This window comes from Argiope bruennichi, chromosome 9 (genome assembly GCF_947563725.1).
Source record: "Argiope bruennichi chromosome 9, qqArgBrue1.1, whole genome shotgun sequence".
In the NCBI taxonomy this organism is placed as follows: Eukaryota; Metazoa; Arthropoda; class Arachnida; order Araneae; family Araneidae; genus Argiope; species Argiope bruennichi.
This window is the reverse complement of record NC_079159.1, coordinates 88,337,956-88,352,073: the sequence shown is the minus strand read 5'-3', so window position 1 is coordinate 88,352,073 and position 14,118 is coordinate 88,337,956. Positions and strand designations below refer to the sequence as shown.

At 33.1% G+C, this 14,118-nt stretch overlaps 1 protein-coding gene across 2 annotated transcripts in view; it reads right to left on the bottom strand.

The window, feature by feature from the left end:
* LOC129983998 (uncharacterized) overlaps positions 1–14,118 on the bottom strand; it is a 157,888-nt gene that overhangs the window by 106,850 nt on the left and 36,920 nt on the right. The window contains exon 1 of one of the 2 annotated variants that reach the window (XM_056093744.1): positions 5,004–5,073. The exons of the other annotated variant lie outside the window; for it this stretch is intronic. The gene's annotated coding sequence lies outside the window, so the exon portion shown is untranslated. Of the gene's footprint in view, positions 1–5,003; positions 5,074–14,118 lie in introns of those variants that run through there. 2 annotated transcript variants of the gene reach the window in all.

The window sequence follows — 14,118 nt, the reverse complement described above, 5'->3', positions numbered from 1 at the left end:
TTTTCTTTATGCATTAAATGGCGCCATAGCGCATTTCTTCCTAATGGCGGTAAGCGTATCGTTGAATATTGTTTCTATTTTCACAGCCTAAATAATTTCCATCGGAACTTCTGTTATATAATTTGGATTAGCATTTTCATATTATTTACTCTGATTATCAGTATATTATTTGTATTTTCGTATTTCAAAGCAGTTTTGTGAAATTATATTTATAACGTGCCTTTGATTTCTTGAATAAAACATGCCAGGAGATACTCCAAATTCCGCCAACAACGACGCAACAGTTTCTCGTGTTGGCGTCAAACTTCCGCCTTTCTGGAAAGCTAACCCTGCATTATGGTTTGTTCAACATGAGGCGCAATTCGCCTTGGCGGGAATTACTGCTGACGATACAAAATTTAATCATGTTATTTCTGCCGTTGATTCTGATATTTTGAATTGTGTAAGCGATATAATATTGAAACCTCCTGATACTGATAAATATCCAACATTAAAAAAACGTTTAATTGAGTTGCATTCTGAAAGTGAAGCTTCGAAAATACGTACGCTGCTACAAGGCCTAGAACTTGGCGACCAACGACCATCTCAGTTATTAGCTCGTATGAAAACATTGGCGGCGACTCTTAAAATCTCTTTGGCTCGGAAGACTGCCAAACAGCACACAAACTATTTTAACTGCTTTGAATGAAGATTTAGCTGGTTTAGCATCAGTTGCAGATAAAATAAATGATTTGGCTGGCCATTCAAACATTAATTCCGTTACTCCTCAATCTTCGAATAATCAAATAGCCCAACTTGAAAAACAAGTCGCCCATTTGACGACTTTAGTTGGCGAGCTTACTACAACAATGCGCCAATCACGCTCTCAAAGCAGAAATAGAAATCGACCTTTTAAAAACAGTCGTAGTTGCTCTCGTGATCGCTTAAAAAAATATAAAGAACCTGCTGATGGCATTTGCTTTTATCATACAAATTTTGGCACAAAAGCAAAAAAATGTAGTTTGCCTTGCTCTTTCAAGAATTCGGGAAACTAAATCGGCGGTCGTCCACTGGCCTTGGCCACGATCGCAAAATTAATAGAATTATGCTGGCCGATAAAGTTAGTAAATGGAAATTTTTAGTGGATACAGGCGCAGACGTATCTGTTTTACAAAACAATTATGCTCCTAAAGCTGATTCCTCTAATGAATTACTCCTCTTAGCTGCTAATGGCACAAAAATAGCTACTTTTGGTAAAAAACGCCTTACGCTAGACTTAAATTTACGGCGAAATTTTACTTGGTCTTTCATAATTGCAAATGTGAACCAACCAATTATAGGTGTTGATTTTTTAAAACACTATAATCTTTTGGTTGATGTTAAAAGTGGTTGTTTGATTGATGGCATAACTAAATTAACCACTCAAGGCAAATATACAAACACAGATTCATTAACTTCTGGTATATCCATTTTGCTTGGTGATTCAGAATTCTATGACATTTTATCGCAATTCCAAGACCTCACTAATCCATCTCAACCAACAAAAAGCAAAGTATCAACTAAAATACATCACTTTATTGAAACAACTGGTCAACCAGTATTTTCGAGACCTCGTCGCTTATCTCCCGAGTTGCTAAAAATTGCACGTCAGGAATTTGAATTTTTAATGTCTCAAGGTATTATCCGTCCTTCTAGTAGCCCATGGGCAAGTCCTCTACACATGGTAAAAAAGTCTAATGGAGAATGGAGACCGTGTGGCGACTACCGTCGTTTAAATTCAATTACCGTTCCTGATAGATACCCAGTTCCTCATATTCAAGATTGCACTCAAATGTTTTTCAATAAAACCATTTTCTCCACCCTGGATTTGATCCGAGCTTATCATCAAATTCCTATTAACCCAGCGGACATTCCAAAAACAGCAATCACAACCCCATTTGGTCTTTTTGAATATGTTTATATGCCCTTTGGTTTAAGAAACGCGGGACAAACCTTTCAACGTTATATACATCAAGTTTTGTCAAATTTAGATTTCTGCATTCCTTATTTTGATGACATACTGATTGCATCAAATAATGTAGAACAGCACAAACAACATTTAAAAACAGTATTTGAACGATTATCTCAGCACGGATTGAAACTAAACCCTTCAAAATGCGTCTTTGGGAAGCAATCGGTAAAGTTTCTAGGTTGTCTAATTACATCTGAAGGCGTGAAACCTTTACCGGAAAAAGTTCAAGCCATTTCTGATTTTCCCAAACCTCAAAATATATCTGAGCTAAAGCGTTTCTTGGCCATGCTCAATTTTTACCGTCGATTTTTGCCTCATGCCTCTCAGACTCAAGCTAGCCTACACGAACTTTTAAAAAACTCTAAAAAGAATGATAAGCGACTTGTTCCTTGGACTGACCTCACTACAGAAGCTTTCGAAAAATGCAAATCTGATATTGCAAATGCAGCTACTTTGAACTTCCATTCACCTAACCAGCAATTATCTATCATGGTTGATGCTTCAGACTCAGCCATCGGATCTGTCCTCCATACAACTACGTCTAATGGTCAACAACCTCTAGCATTTTATTCCCGAAAACTTACGCCCTCAGAACGTAAATACAGTACGTATGATAGGGAACTTTTGGCGATATATGCAACTATCAAACATTTTCGACACTTGTTGGAAGGTCAAAATTTCATAATATTTACAGATCATCGACCTCTTACTTTTGCTTTCACCAAAAAATCTGACTCTTCTTCTCCAAGACAACTAAGATACCTTGATTTCATTGCACAATTCAGCACCGACATCAGGCACGTATCGGGCTCAAAAAACGTTGTAGCTGATACCTTATCTCGTATTAATGAAATACAGTTACCAAAAATAGACTTTTCTGCCATGGCGGAAGCACAAGCATCTGATGAAGAACTTCAGACTATTTTGGCAAAGAATGAACTGTCACTTTGTTTAAAACCTCTCTCAACCGACCCCAATTCATCTAAACTTTACTGTGATGTCAAGCAAAACAAAATTAGACCTTACGTCCCAGAAATTTTCCGAAAGAAAGTTTTTCTATCTTTGCACAATATTTCCCACCCAGGTATCCGTGCCACTAAACATTTGATTTCAGAGAGATTCTTTTGGCCGTCCATGCAAAAGGACATTTCAAATTTCACCCGTTCATGTCTAGATTGCCAAAAATCTAAAATAGCTAGACACACCAATAGTCCTCTTAAATCTTTTCAATTACCTGCAGCCAGATTCGATCATGTTCATCTAGATCTCGTAGGACCTCTTCCACCTTCAAACAATTGCGGATACCTACTTACCTGCATAGATCGTTTCACACGATGGCCTGAGGCAATTCCCATTCCTGATATTTCTGCTGAAACTGTTGCGCGTGCATTCATAACTCATTGGATCTCACGCTTCGGTTTGCCTTCAATAATCACGACAGATCAAGGACGACAATTCCAAAGCAACTTGTTTTCTTTGCTCAGCAAACTCTTGGGTGTCCAAAAGATCCGAACGACCCCATACCACCCAAAAAGCAATGGAATAGTCGAGCGATTCCATCGATCTCTTAAACAAAGCCTCCGATGTCATGCATCTACGAAATGGACCGAATCAATTCCTTTGGTTTTGCTCGGACTCCGAACCGCATTAAAAGAAGATCTACAGTGCACATCGGCCGAACTAGTTTATGGCTCAACCCTTAAACTACCATCAGAATTTTTTGAATCCCCTTCAATTAACGTCGAGCCTCATGAGTTCCTAATAAATTTACGGACCTTGATGGATCAACTTAAACCTGTTGCTACTGCACCTCATGACACCAAGAAAGTATTCGTTCATCCAGCTCTGGACACTTGCTCACATGTGTTCGTGCGCCACGATGCTGTTAAAAAACCTTTACAAGCGCCATACGATGGACCATACCTCGTACTCAAACGAACTGATAAAATGTTCACAATTGAAAAGAACGGCAAACAGTCCACGATCAACATTGATCGCTTAAAGCCTGCGTTCTTCGAGAACTCTCACCAGTCCTCTGCACCAGCAATATCACCACCAGTTGCAGTTCCGACTTCACCAAAACCAGTACCTGAACTGTCTCCATCGAGTCCTGTGTCACCTACAAATTTTACTACAGTACCTTATGTGACCAGATCTGGCCGACGAGTTCGCTTCAACACTCGTTACCTCTAACTTCAGTGCCTGCTGCACTACTAGAGGGGGGAGTGCTGTGGCGATCCTGCTTCCATCAAAATGACTGTATTCGAAAAACAACCTTTCCTAACTGCGCACGATCAAGCGCGCAAGCTGTGCGAATTAAAAAGATCAATTTTCCGGTCTTTCAAACAAAATCTGTTGTCTGTCGATGTGTTAGCGTTAAAAATTAAAAGATGTTTATTTTTATATAAAAAAAAGTCGTCGCTCATTCTTTATGTGTGGATGTAACTTAACTATCCCAATTTGCAACCTTCTCCACTAAAACATCCCACAAACCAAACAAAATTACTTTAAATATCCTATTTATAAGATAACATGGGCAAAGTGTTATACGCATATAAATAAATATAAACTTTTGAACGAAGAGTGGTTTTGGATTCTAGGGACCATGATCGGTGAAGAACTGCGGAAATTTTCCCCGAAATCTTACCATGAGAACCAGGGTAATCTTCATGAGGGTAATCTTCCTATAGGAATCTACTTAAAAGAATGTTTCGGATTCGGGTCGGTCCGAAACAAGATACACCCTCGAAAAACGCGAGATGGGATTTTTCGATGCATGCATTTATTTCGAACATTTCCAGTGGATACTTCGTGCATGAGAAAGTAAAAGTGTTTATCTTATGTAACAGAAAAAGCCAATACTTCCTAAACAAATACTACTTCATATGATATCACTAATCCACAATAAAAACTGCTCAAAAGGAAACATAGCGCTTTAGAGCATTATCACCTAATATAAGATAATGATATAAACATGAACATGATAACAACAGATAAGAAAATAAAGACGTACCGTGGAAAACCTAGTTGCTACTGATGTTATGAACCAACTGACAAAAGTAATCTTGGACCCTCGAAATCAACACTATTCCGTGTTGACTAATTGAGATAATATTGATCCCAACCCTTTTCCGCCAGCATCTTTTAAGAAAACGCAGCCGCAAGATAATGGATCTGTTTACATGTTTCTCTTTCAGTAGGGTATGATAACGCGATCTGTGACCTCAAAAGTGCATTCTCAGCTTTAAATGGCTTTTAACATTTTTCTGACTCTGAGGTCTTTAAATGAAGCGATAGTTATCTCTAATAGAATTTCTAAAGAACCGCCTCTTACTTTGAAAGATGTCTCAAACACTTTAACTAAATCAAAATTTTATGTCTTGCTATTTTTTTATTTGAAATAGAAACAAAATTGATTTGTTAATATTTTGATTACTTTTTTTTTGCATTCTGCCAGTATAGAGTATCAATAATGCAGTAATCTGTTTATTATAGATTTTTTTTTTGAATCCCAAAAGAATAGTTTATGTGGAGGATGGACAACATTTTCTTATAAATGAACAAGAAGATAAATTTAGGGCTAATTTAATTTATTATAAAATTCAATGAAGGCTTAAAGCTAATATTTAAAAAAAACTCTTTAATACTAATACGATAAATGAAGTTATGAATACTTCTTTTAAAGTTTTATTAGGTAAGAATTACAGTTTTTGTTTTTGTTTTGTTATAACAATAATATTTCTTATAACTTAAATTTTATACTATGATTTTAAAATAGGTAGATTTTGAAGATGAGCTGTGGTATTTAAAGGAAAATCAGTTTCCAAAACTCCGACGGTTTGTCGTATACACTAATCGTGGCCAAAATATTTTATTTTTCAGCTGCTAAAAATACATAAATATTCCCAGGAAGAAAAAACAATGCTCTAAATGGCATAAATAACTATAGTTTATATCCTTTGAGTCAATAAATGAATTTTTCAGAAAATCATTAAAACTTAATTTCCGTACAACCAATCACCCGTTTACCTTTAGTAAAATATTTTTGATACTAACATTTCAAGTAGAAAAAATTTCTTTTGTGGCTCAAATTGACCGAGTTATGAAGCTTTGAATATCATTAATTTACACCAATTAACGATTGTGTCAAGGAATATCGTGAGTTGATTGATGGATCTTCCTGTAGATGGGCAGTGAAATGGACTAAAACAATCTGAAAGTCTACAAAGGATCTTTTTTTCTTTTAAAATGTAAATGCGTCTAGAGTATTTTATAAACATCCTAATGAAACTAGGGGATGATACAAAGATTTAAAATTTAAAAAATATAGCAAAATTGAGAATTTTGAGACAATGGCTGTATTTCGTTTGTTTAACTTGTTGCAGTTTTGAGTTATCATTTTCTCCTATTCATGAACATAGATATACAGACTACGTATTCTTTGGAGGAATTTTTTGTGGTCTGACATTTAATACAAATCTAAATTAAATCTTGATCTAAATATCGTATGCCAAATTTCATTCATACAACTTTAAACGAATTTGAATTCTCATGTTCACAGAAATAAAGACAAAGGCACAGTCTTCTCTTTATTGAATTGAGCTCATACAGCATACATAGATACGAACTCGGTGTTGTCATACATACTAATTTTTATGAGTCTATTTCGTATATCTTTATTAAATTATCATGCCTATACACGAAAAAAAAAGATAAGAACAATTGCAGAAAAAGATTTGTTTTTTCGTAGCTAAGATGGTTTGCAAAAAATAGAGATCCGACAATTTCCCGATCTCGGAATATTTTGATCCTTATAATATATTAAGCCTCTGCTTATCAGGGGAATTTTGAAATGCTTGAAGAGAATTCAACAGGTAATCAGCAAAACTGACCGAGAAAAAACATATACCAATACAAAAATACTATATAATTAATTTTATTTATTATAAATTGCATACGCATATAATCGTGACTCAATAAACATTAGATCTCTGTATTTACAAGTTTGTTGACTGGCATTTCACAAAAAGAAGGAAAAAATCGTTTGCTACTTTTTTGTATTAAAACAATTCTTTTTTTATTTCAGTTTTTTAGCGACATATTGAATTTAACAACCACTAGTAATTGAGGGTTTACTCTATTTTCCGTTTCCATATACTTCTTTCTCACGATAGTAAAAATTGACCTCTCTCTAGTAACATAGCATTAGAAATATCATTACAAAATAGCACACTTAAAACAAAAATCAAAAATAGTAATCTAATTTTGATACGGCAACTTCCAAAAAGAAATATGCAGGGGACATTCCAGTTTTTAGAAGTTATGACAGGCTTGAGATGATTTAGAATCTCTCTTTAGAATTTCTTTTATTTCTAACATTTTTGTTTCTTTTCTCTGATCTTATCTGTCCTTGAGGAATTTCTTATCTTGGCGAAGCTTTTCAAAATTTCACAATGTTTTTGATGAGAACAGTCGACCAGTTGAACGCGTGGAGCTCCGTCGGCAACAAAATTCATTCACCATTTAAAACAATCGAGTGTATTTTACTTTTACCCCGTAAGGATATCATTTAGAGTGTGTGAATAAAAAAAACAGCAAGAGTAATCTTCCTAAAACTTTCTCGCATACTCTCTAATAAACTTGTCATGCCAGAGAATACCTTACATAACATTGAAGTTCATTAGTTACGAAATATTAACCTTTGGCGTGAATTTAGCATTTTTACTGAATCTATCATGTCATTGTTGGCGAGTTTTTTGGCGATTAATATCTACCACACAGCCAATATTATCCAAGAATCAAATTTGATTTTTAGAATCGTTTTTCTCAACCAATTGAAACAAAAATTTAATGCAAAATTCCACTTGCAGTCACAAAATCTCATTTGGCGATTAATCTCTAACATGAGTTAACAGTATCCAAAAATCCAGTATCCAAAGTGTTTTTGAGTTAACTTTGTCACAGACAGAAAGGCTGTTATTTTCCAAAAATGTGTTTTTCGTACTCAGGGGATCTAAAACATGGAGTTCGCCAAAATCTAGAGTTCGAATTTTTTGACCAGAATATAACCAGAAATTAATTACTAATAATTAATAAGGAATTAAAAGTTCTAGAATGGCATCAGTCATAAATGTCTACAACATAAGTGTCAAACTAGATTCCTACAACGAACAATTTCGTGCAACAGTAAAGATGTTAGCATGCAAAATAATAATAATAACAAAGTTCTTACATAGAAATTGTAAGATTTCCCCATTGATATGACTGTTGACAATGAATAACAACACAAGGAAATGATAGATTACTATTTGTATCACCATCATACCATCATTTCCCATACCAATAACAAAAAATATTTTAGAAGTCTGTAATAGGTTAAATCCTTGTATATTGTTAGTATTCTACTGCTATTGTGGCATGAAATGAAACCATATGATGGAGGTATTCGAAATCCAGTGCTGTTTATGAAAAATGTCATCCATTTCCTCGTGGAATGTTTCAATTTTCATTCCATGCGCGCAAAAATAATTCCGAAAAAAAAATGCATGTGGAATTTTATGAAAATTTGGAGAAGGAAAAATTAAGGAAATATTGAACCAGATCTTTGATTTTAATTATATTAATTTGCCTCTTGGCAGCAAACAGCGATGGGGGCTATTAAGAAAAGATATTGTCATTTTGAACCGTGTTCAGATGATGAAACAGCATCTGAGCTGGCAATACATTCATTTAAAATCAGCAGATAGGTGTTTAACCCTTTAAAGGACCATTTTTTTCTGGTCATATTATGTTAAAATATTTTTAGGCTTGAAATTAGAATAAGAAAAGGGATTCATTTAGCTTATTAGATAAATTTAATTTGATTAATTAATTAATTTCGTTAATTATTAATTAAGTAACAAATCAAGACACTTCATTTTGTCTGAGATAAAGAACTAAAGTATCTAAGTTTCTGACTTACTAAAAAAAATTGTCAGAACTTATGCCAACCTATATAATTCCATACAAAGATTGATAAATTTGGTGGGAAGCATACTTCCCACGGCCCTAGAAAGGGTTAACTTCCACCGTTAGATTTAAGTACATCATGCCGATACGCGCGTCCGTTTGGGGACAGATTTTGACCTTACCACGTAAGCCACTGCAGATCAAAACAATTTCCAGGAAAGTGATAAAATTTATTTAGTTCTCTCGTAAAATATATATAATTTTCTGATTTCCAAAAGAAGTTTGAAATTATAGATAATATTTTCCCATTAACCAATCCAAATTCTTGAAATATATCCATATATATAAAAAAAAAATATTTTTAGAAATAAATTTCGAAATTTTTCACAATGCAGGCTATAAAAATATTCCCCAACAAATTGTTCGATAATTCAAGAAATGAAAGTACTATCTGAAAGAAACGTAACTAAATGAAAACTGGTAGAAAAAACAATTGTGCGATAAATAAAAATATATTCTGAATATTGATTTTTTTTATGGAATTAATCATTTCTTGGCACCTAAATGAACCTGCCATCCAAAATTTCTCAGACTAGGTTTCATACTTCTGAACTGTTATAAAAAATTTTATATCTCTACAGAAGTTTGCAAATAACAGCAAAATCATTTTCTCATGTCATTCCTAACAAAAAAAAACAACAAAAAAAAACCTTAAATGAAAAAATAAATCTGAGTGTCATTTTTAAAGATATCATTTTCTTACAATGAAGCTTCACGAATGACTTACATTCGGAAATTTATTGCTATAACACACGATACATGGGTAGGACAATTCAGGTTTTGAAAAAAGACATATATCTCTTTGGTTTCAAAACACGTGTGTTAAATTGTACAGATAGCTACTTATCTTTAAAAGAGATTTCTTACTTTGAATGTAAGCGGCGATCTTTGGTCTTGATCTTAGACCGGGGTGGAGGGGCTATGATGTTTATACCTGTTTCCTCGGATGGTCATGCATGTTTATGAGCCCCGATGCACTCAAATTTATCTAGGGTCAAATGTTTTTTTATTTGAATGTCTCTGAAGTTGGGAAAGAGAGCTGGGGTGATGAGTGTGGTCATTGCCAGTTGATTATGTTCAGAATTATAAAATCCAATTCGAAATGGCTGTTTCTTCGTTTAGTATGAAAAATGGGGCGTTTATTCAATTAAAATCAATTTCGAAACAACTAAAGAATCCATATGTTTTAACTGATATTTTGCCTTCTCTGTCAATGTGGTTATTTCTTCATCATTTTGTGCTACATATCATTTGTGCACCGTTTTTAATTTGCAACCAACCATATATATTGCTTTTGCCGGTGGTGGTATTAGTAATAGTACAATAAGGTGGGTTTACACTCAGTCAGTTATAAGACGGCCAGTAGGAGCGCATGAGTAGAAAAGCTGAAAAGTGCTTTTCGGTCCATGGCAAGTAATTGTCCCGATGGGACAACAACATACCGCTGTATCGTAATTTTTTTCTTACTGCGCATGCTTTTGTAGAATTTGGCGAGGTGGGAGGGGCAGTGAAAAAATTGATCACTTATCATAGATTAACTCCGGCATTTTTTTGCTCTTTGTTCTTTCTGATGCGAGATTGTGTGTGTGTGTGTTTTCATTTTATTTGCCATTATTTATCTATAGTTTGCCATTATTTATCTATAGTTTACTGCGCATGCTTTTGTAGAATTTGGCGGGGGGGGGCAGTGAAAAAATTCATCACTTATCATAGATTAACTCCGACATTTTTTTGCTCTTTGTTCTTTCTGATGCGAGATTGTGTGTGTGTGTGTGTGTGTGTGTGTGTGTGTGTGTGTGTGTGTGTGTGTGTGTGTGTGTGGGTGTGTGTTTTCATTTTATTTGCCATTATTTATCTATAGTTTTCCAAATTTTGGTATGTTGGCCTTTTTTCTTTTTCTTTTACCATTTTTCTTTGCGCAAATATTTTAATTATTTTATTTTGAGAAACTAATATAGATCATTTTTGTGAAAAGAAAAACTCAGGGATGCCAAACTCAGGATGCAATTTATAACCAAGCATGGAATGCCTAAATCTATCTTATGAAATTGTGGCAAACATAGATCAGTCCCTTTCTGCGCATGCGTTGTCTTGCTGATCATCTTATGATTGACCGAATGTAAACCCATCTATACAGTTTAAAGTAAACTACAATAAAATTTCAAATGGCATGCGCTTTGTTGCTTATCTCGTGACCACGCAATTTGATCCCATTGCAGAAGCATTAAATTTAATGGGAAGATATATTAAATTTAATAAATTTCATGGAAATTACAAAATTAATTTTATAGTTTTTCGGTTAAAAAGTTACGTTTAAAAAAAGACGCTAATCTTTTTTTTTCTCTTTTTGATTGATTTTTTTAATTTTTTTAATATAAAACGGATGATATTTATATAAAACTATGAAGAAATTATCAATATAAAGTCATTTGCATTTTAGCTTAAAATTTATTTTAAAATACAATTGCTTAAATCAATTATCAAAAATATTGTGAAACACGAAGATAACTTTGTCGTTTATTTAGTTAGAAATTGTAACTAGCATTGATATCATAAATAAATAGTGAGACACTAAACGTAACGTCATATTCACATAACAAGCATAACTGCGTTTCATGTAAAACTCAGTCGACATTTGTATTATTTTGTTTAATGACATCACATTATTTTCTTTTTACAAGATACGAAATGGTTTGAAATGTTAAACTGATGCAGCACGTTTGAAGTTTATCAGGTTCATTGGAATTTTTTTCTTTGAAATGCTACCTCCACCCCCCGACTCCCGCTCAAAATTGAGGATAAGAAACTTTCGATATGGTGGATGGTCCTTGCCTCTCTATAGTGAGTAGAGAAAGAGGTGGGGATTAGCTACCTCCCATCGATGATGGGACGTACTTTCCTAGGGAAGGGTTGTGCCGTGGCCGGTGATAGCCCTTAGAACTCAACCACAGTTCCCGCCAGTGCTGCTGTCGTGGTGGTCCGGTCATTCAGTTCTATACGTGTGCTAACGTACGAGTAGCAGTAATTAGTTCGTTGTTAATGACCCCCCCCCACAATAAAATACAGAGCTGAAGACATACCCATCAATTTTAAAGAGCTATAATTACTTCCAAGAATTTTGGTTATTTTTGAATGTTGGTGTTAGATCTAATTTCAAAACATAAAGTAAATTATTATACACAGAGGAGAAGATTTCGAAAAGAATTTTCCCGTGAACCGCTACTAAATAATTAACATTTTTATTTATTACTTTAGAGTTCTGTAAACAAGAAACACTTTTAAACCTTCCATAAGAGTTGGTTACACATAAAAGATTATGGAAGAATTTCTGATGCAATACAAACTTTAAATTGTGTTAAAATAAAATGTGAAAACTCAAATATTTGTCTGTTACAAGAATTTCATGAGAAAACTGTTAAAATCTTCCCTTTGGAGGAAATATTGCCATGTTTCTGACACAACTGAAGAATCCAAATGAAAAATTTTAATTTAAATATTATTAATTCTATATACGTCATTGAGAACGATTATATGATTCTACCATTGTTCTTAATCTTAAGAATGCATTGTATTGAATTATCCTTTCTTATTAAGCATTCCGAATTGGGAAGAAAAATAATAAAAGATGAAGTTCTAAGAATATTATGTTATTTTATATTTATATCATTTATACCATTCTTATTAATATTACTTTATTTAATTCTTATTAGATCAAATTCATTTATCTGAAATTATACGCAAAAGAATGCTTAATAAATTTTCAGATAAATAAATGACAGATTTTGATAAATAAATATAAAAATTTAAATATATAGATTGAGTTTGAATATATTTCATATATTTCGTTAAATATTTTTTTAAAGAAACATTTTTTTAATATTTTTCTTCCAAATTGATTTAGGTATTTCGAAAAGAAAAATGAGATAAATTTACGATGTTAAAACAGAATTTTTTGTTTGTTTGTTTCTAGCTATTGTTTAATAACATAATTGCGTATAGCATTATCGTCTGATAAAATCGCGCTTGAAAAGGCTGAAACTTTGAGAATTATTGTATTCTTTTAAGGAAGAAACTAAATAAAAAAGACAAAAAGATGGAAAATGACTAAATTCGAAATTTTAAATGAATTTATTTTAACCAGAACTACTTAAACGTCATTTAAATTGTTAGCAGATAATAATTGCGAATCACATGTTTAAAAAATGTGATATTTCCTAATTTAACACAATATTTATATTTCTTGCTTATGTTTGTTTCCATTTAATATATTCTGTAATACATTAAAGTAATAACTTTTTTCAAATGATTAAATTAATAATTAAACCTCTTTCATAAATGAATTCAAGTATATCGGATTTAAAAACATTTCCACTTAACTGAAACTTCAAGGATTAAAATAATAAATATTTTATCTAGCCTTTTCACAGCAATCAATGTTATTTGCTGTGAAAAAATATGTCCTTGAATTTCATTAAATTAAAATAACTTAAACTCTTTGCATTTTGAGGACAATTATTAAACAATTATTTTTGCATTTTGAGAAGAAAATATCATCAGCTAATAGGGACAATCTTTTGAATGAATGAAACATTTAACTGAACTCTGCGCATGTGCATTATGAATTTATTTCATTCCTCCATTCTTACAAAGTTCACACGAACGATATTGCCACGTGCCACTAAATAACAAAAATTTTTAAACGATCGATGAAAATATTTCAACAGAGCTCGTGCGACTGAACAAAATCAAATGCGAGACATTTCAATTTGCTTAATTTTGTTCTTCCTGTGGCAACGATGTGTATTATTCTATTATCGTATTGTTGAATTACCAACCTCTGTTTCATGATCAAGTACATCCTGCATTGAAATGCATCTTTAATTAACAAATAAATATTGTGAAGCCCAAACCTCGTAATCATTCTTCAAATCCAATCCTTTTGCCTTCTAAAAATAGAAGAATATCACTATAGAAACAATGACAGTAACACCGGATGCCCTACATTGTATTAATTCAATGAAGAAGTCCTAATTAGTTCTATCAGCATTGCAATAATAAAGCGGTCGATAGTAATGGACACAACTCATGTCTCCGTCTTCGTGTTATTTGATATATTTGTC